Here is a 6,574-nt window from a genome sequence, read left to right as displayed (position 1 = left end):
TGGAAAATATCGTTGCCTAGAATGTTTGGTTCCTAATAAGTGTTCAGAAAGAGTTTTGGGTAATACCAAAAAGAAAAGTAGAAACTAAGTAAGGTATGTTGCTCTGAAAATCCTTTGCAAAAACTAGTGTCTTTTGCTGAAATTGTTTCAAGTATTTTATTGCACCTGTGAGTAGTAACATTCTATAAATTCATTGTTTATATGTATATTTATTTGCATGTATAATCTCCATAAATTGGCCAAGTAGATTTTAATACATCTTGAGATGTATTAAAATGGAGATACATCTTGAGGTGCTTTTTTCTAAATCTTAGAATGTTTCAAAACTGACATTTTTTATTCAGAATGTTTGATGTTCCAATGTATTATGTGGGAAGTGACTTTTCATTAATTTAATGAACTAAAAAGAAATAGGTTAAAAGGATGAGTTTTAAAATGCTTTATAGAAATACAGTAGGAACTCATTGATATGAATCTATTATATATTTTTAAAATATTTTTGACTTGCTGGACTGAAGTGAGTATTCTTTACTATGAAGAAAAGCATTTCTAAAGCAAACTGAAAAACAAGGGAAATATGTTTCTTTTTTCACTAACACCAATAAAATCTCAAGCATCCCCAAGTCATTATTAGTCCATTTGCATGCAAATAGGAGATGGTTCTTCAGAGCATAGCTAGTTCTAGTGGTGGTAATGGTGTATGTGTTTGAAAGTAATAAAACAACATTTCTGTTGAATTATTTAAGATTGGCAAAATCATCAGGTCAAATTATTTTTGCCCAGTAAAAGCAGATAAATCAGGTTTAATTTTTTACCTTTTTCTAATATAAATTTAGAATTTTCTCAAGACAATATCCTTAAACAGATAAATAGGTTTATATGCGTTGGTTCATTCCTTGGCAGAAGGGCTGACTAGTTAGATTTCTATACCAGTCAAAGAGTAACTTTAACTGTTACATTATTATTATTCAGTGGTCTAATATAAGAACAGTAGCAATAATTTGTTACTGCTCAAAAGATTGAAGTTGAAAAAAGGAGACCCTGCCCTTTGCTATTCTCTAGATGCTTTTTTCATTGAAATCCCCCCCCCCTTAAATTTATATTATTGCTTTTTATCCCATAACTTGAATTTTCTTACCAGGTGATCAAAAAACCTAGTTTTGCTAATCAGCCTGTGATTAGTAATTTTTGTCCATACGTTTACATTTTATTAAGTAACTTCAACTTCTTTTAAAGTATCCCAGCTCAAAAATTTGTAGTATGGAAAAATTGAAGTATTCAGGTTTAACCGTATTATTTGATTAAAAGAAACCAAACCATAGAAATGGAAGCCATCATGGGTACTGCATCCGGTCAAGAGTAGAACTATCCAGTGAATATTTATGTCAAATGGATGGCTTCATATCAATTGATAACTTTTAAAAATTGTTACCTGTATTAGAGATTTGAAGTATAGTGGAGAGTGGCATTGATTCCCTACATTCCAATAGTTTTGTGATGAAAACTATGACATGAATTGCTTTGAATGATTAATAATTTGGTGGACATGAATTCTAAAGATTTTTATGTTGCATTTAAAATGTTAAAACTGTATTGTTCATTTGATCAGTGTTTAAGCACCAGTCAATCCTGAACACTTGAATTGCATTCTGAAAGGTAATTGCACTGACTCCTTTACTTACCTCAGAGATCATTATATCTCTTTTTGATAATTTACATTAATAAGTGTTTTCTTCTTAAATGTGAATGGATATGGTTTTTCTTGAAAAAAGTATTAAGTGAAAAGCTAGAGACAAAAGGCCACATATTGTATGATTCCATTTATATGAAATACATATCCAGAATGGGCAAGTCCATGGAGACAAATCAGATTAATGGTTGCTAGGAGCTGGGGAAGCGACTGTTAATGGGTACTGGTTTCCTTGTGGTGATGAAAATATGCTAGAACCAGATAATGTGGATTGCACAACATTGTGAATTTTCTAAATGCCACTGAAATGTACAACTGTGACAGTAATTGGCTTCAATGTCAACGTTCATTTTTCACCTTTTACATTTTTTTTATGATTCCTTGTGGCACATGTCAATTTAAAGGTCCGTATTTAATATCATGCTTTGAAAAAATTTATAAATAATTTTCAGGATTATTTTTTATAGTTTTATACTTTGTTTTCCTTTTAAAGAACAAATACAATGATGTGTTAGATAAGACTAAGTTAATAAATTGAATTACTGTATATATTTTGTATTCTTTTGTATTGTCTTGTGGGAAAAACATGTGAATCTTGGGGTTGGTAGGCACTTTAATGGCCATTTAGTTTCGCATTTTATATTTGGAGAAATTGAAGCTGAGTTTGTCAGGGTGTTCATTCAGCGGGTACTTGTTGAGCATCCATGCCCTGCACTGTGTAGGTTTGGTTCTGGAAGGCTGTGACGTGCCTAAGGTTACACAAGAATTAATGACTACTTCTTCCCTTTCCCCTTTCTCCCTCCCGCCTCTCCTCCTCCTCCTATGTATCTGGTAATTACATTAGATACATGGACAAATGGGCAATTTCCAGAGAAGGAGATGGTTTAGACAGAGATTCACCTTACATGGTTCTTCCCATAGCTCTCAGTAAAATACACATGACCACAAATAGTCTATTACTTGAGGAATGCTTTCATTAACAATTAACTGTACTTTCATGACTTTGGGAAAGAGGAAATTACAGCACCCCCCTCCCCCCTACAACCACCACCACCACCACCATCCAACAGTTTAGCGTACCTTCCTATGAAACTTTCACAAGCTGAAATGATAGAGAAAAAATAATTACCATTAATTTATATGAAAAACATTTTCAGCATTCCCAGACCCAAAAAGTAACCTATGATATCATACCACATAACCTATAAAACCTAAAATAAGTATGATGTAATAAACACAGCCTATAAAAGTAGAAATAATATTTGTACAGTGTAGTTTCACTTATTAAATAGGTTAACCAATCTCTCCTTAAGTAAAACCTAATGGAATACCACACTTTGAACATCCATCAATCCACTTAAGCAACAGACTACATTTTACCCATTACTGGATGCCTACTAAGAGACCACTTTGCTACCAGCAGAACTGATAGTAACTTCAGCAGCTTTCATGATGCTCTTTCTCTGTGGGTAAGTAGTATGAATAGTGAACGCAGGCAAGCTCAATGCACGCACAGTGTTTTCATTTTGTTCACAATAATGGAAACAATTATGCCCAGTTTTATACTAAGCATAACACCCTTCCGAACTCTCTTAGGCCTTTCTGATACCTTAGGACACATCTTGTTAATGAATGTACAAATAAACGGAGATGAAGCACAGATGCTCACAGACTCAGATCAGAGCGGTGGGGCTTGATGCTGAGAGGCTGAGTGTGTTCCCTGGAAAGGAGCTGGGTGGCCACTCTCTGCTCGGGCTGCTACTGCCTCTATACCAGATGCTGCACAACAAATGCTGAATGCTATGATTGCTTTTCACCATTTTTCATAAAAGCAAAAAGCTTCAGATTTCTTTTGTTAGCAGACACAATACTGATGGAATCATCCATGAAAGTGAAGTAAGGTAACATGGATCTTCAAAAAGTGGGGGACACCTGCATTTTAAGCAAATTCTTTTCCACTGTGTTTGTTTTAAGGGGTTGACTTTGAAAAGTTGTTGATTAGAATCAATGTGAAAAATGTTACATTTCTTTGCAAATAATTGTGCCTCTCATGTCACTGGGGGTATATATGCCAATCAAGGTGTGCATATGCTCCAACTTGAACAACAATAAGTATAATTAAATGAGCTTAACAGAATGAGGCTGATAGGCACTGTAAACTATCAGAATAACCATAAAGTGGATAAGAGGAGACTTGCATTCCAATAGCTTTACTTACTGCAACAGGGCCCAACGTCAGAGGGAGTGGGAGGAAGGAAAATAATTGTGATAATTCATACTCAAACAAGTTTATTGTGATTTTTCACTTTAGTGATTTCTTTTTTTTAATATATTTTATTTTATTTTATTATTTTATTATTTTATTTTATTTTATTTTTTTACAGAGAGGACGGGAGAGAGATAGAGAGCCAGAAACACCGATCAGAGAGAAACATCAGTCAGCTGCCTCCTGCACACTTCCCACTGGGTATGTGCCCACAACCAAGGACATGCCCCCGACCGGAATCGAACCTGGGACCCTTCAGTCCACAGGCTGATGCTCCATCCACTGAGCCAAACCGGTTAGGGCACTTTAGTGATTTCTTATTTACTTCATTTTGTGGTATTTCTTCAATAGCTAGGACTCTTTTCCAAACAGTTTATTTGAACTGTATTTTCTTCATCATCACTTCTCCATCCCCTTTCAGGTTGCAACATTTTATATCATTTTATGTCTTTGAGCCTTTACATATGTTTTTTCCTTTGCCTAGAATGCCCTCCCCAACTTACTTGCCTTGTAAACTTTAGTTAATTGGTGAGGACCCAATTCTGATGTCACCTATTTTTTTCCCCCCTAGATCATCCCGAGCCAATGAGTCATGCTTGTCTATGTCTCCATTTTTTAAATCATACCTTTCCCCATTATTCATCGCACTGCACTGCCATTATCTATTTGCTAGTATCCTTATACTACTATTAGGTTGGGGACCATTCTAGGTACAAACTGTCTTATTTGGCTTTGGATCCCAGTGCCAGGCAGAGGGCCTTATGGAAGGCATTCAGGAGGCATCTGTTGAACTAATCAAAACATGATGGAATAATTTTTAATGCTGTTTCAGTTAGCTTTTGCTGAGTAACATGCCACCCCAAAACTTGGTGGCTCGAAATAAATTTAATTAACTCATGATTAGTTGGCTGGGCTATTCCGGTCTGGCCTGACTCGGCTGACCTCTGCCGGGTTGGCTCACACATCTATGATCAGCAGATGGGTCGGCTGGAGGTCAGAAAATCTAAGACAGCCTTACTGACACATTGGACAGTTGGCAGGCTATTGGCTGGGGTGATGGGCATGATTAGGACACGTCTCTCATCAACCATAAGGCTAGCCCAAGCAGTAGGAAGAACAGCAAGAGACTAAGGTGAAAAGTACAAGTTCTTTCCAAGCCTCTGCTTGTCACAACTGTTAATGTCCCATTTTCCAAAGCAGTTATATGGCCAACCCCAACTCAGGGCTTGGAGAAATAGACTGTACCTCCCAACAGGAGGAACAGTAAAGTCATCTTGCAAATGAGAGTGTGTATATATAGGAACAGGGGGAGCATGCCACTTAAATCAATCACACATGCCTGGGAAAGTTCCAAATTCTATAGTCCCTCCTCCCTTCTTTAGATTTTTGTGACAAAAATCCCTGAATATTAAAAACTAGGGCCAATTCAAAATATCCTCTGCTTTTTATTCTTTTTTTTCAAATTGGAGAACAAAAAAGTAACAGGTTTTGTTCTCCAGAAAATTTACATAAAGAATTGCTTGAAAGAAATTGAGTCAGAATAAAAGAATTACATTCTTTTTAATAAAAATATATTTCTTTATTGATTTCAGAGAGGAAGGGAGAGGGAGAGAGAGATAGAAACATCAATGATGAGAGAGACTCATTGATCGGCTGCCTCCTGCACGCCCCCTACAGGGGATTGAGCCCACAACCCAGCCATGTGCCCTTGGCCGGAATCAAACCTGGAAACCCTTCAGTCTGCAGGTCTACGCTCTATACACTGAACCAAACCGGCTAGGGCGAGAATTACATTCTTAAAAGGCCCCTATGTTTAACTCCTTGGGCTCAAGGGAGGACCAGGAAGTTGTCAGAGCCTGTAGCTTTTTCACAGTGGTCCGGTGAGATGCAGAAGTGGTGGTGAGATGTTTCTCTTAAGGCTGTTTGCTGGGGTCGTATGATGTCAAAATGCAAGGCCTGAGGAGTGGGGGAAAGCTTAGGAAAATTTAGAGCCCAGGGTATCTGAACGGTAGGAGAGGATTGGGGAGGTGGTTTCAGGCAATGTTATGTAGCTTATGATGTGGAATCCTTTCATGTTTTGGGGGCGAGACAAATCAAGCTTGGAATTCTTGTTCTTGGCTTCTGATCCTTGCTTCCTTGAATGTAACTCAGTGAGTGTGGGGACTGAGCCACATAGAGCACCAGTTAAGATGTCCGGTTTAAAATTAGGAGAATAGCCCTGAAGACATACCTTTGATAAGTCAGGAAGCTCTGAAGGTATGTGATGAGTTGGAGAATTTCATGACACAACTCATGCCTGCTGGATTTCTCAGTGGCAATGTGGTCTGGGTGCAAGAACTTCATTCCTGAAGGTTGCTTCAGCTGTGGGGAAGGGTGGGGAGCAGCTCTCGTGTAAGGACAGCAGGGAGGAGCTGCTCAGGGCAGAGAAGCAGCTGTGGCAGGGGAGCATTGTGGTTGAAAAGTGACTCCTTAGTATCCAAAATGTTTACAGGATCTGTAGTCAAGGCCCATCTTTTATTGCTGATACTAGTAGTGTGTTTATTTTTTTCTGTTTTTCTTTACTACTTGTGATAGGAGTTTATGCCTTTATTAATTTTCTTCAAAGAGTCAATGTTGGC

The sequence above is a fragment of the Myotis myotis genome, unplaced genomic scaffold, assembly GCF_014108235.1.
Source record: "Myotis myotis isolate mMyoMyo1 unplaced genomic scaffold, mMyoMyo1.p scaffold_m19_p_7, whole genome shotgun sequence".
NCBI lineage: Eukaryota > Metazoa > Chordata > Mammalia > Chiroptera > Vespertilionidae > Myotis > Myotis myotis.
This window is presented reverse-complemented; position numbering follows the sequence as displayed.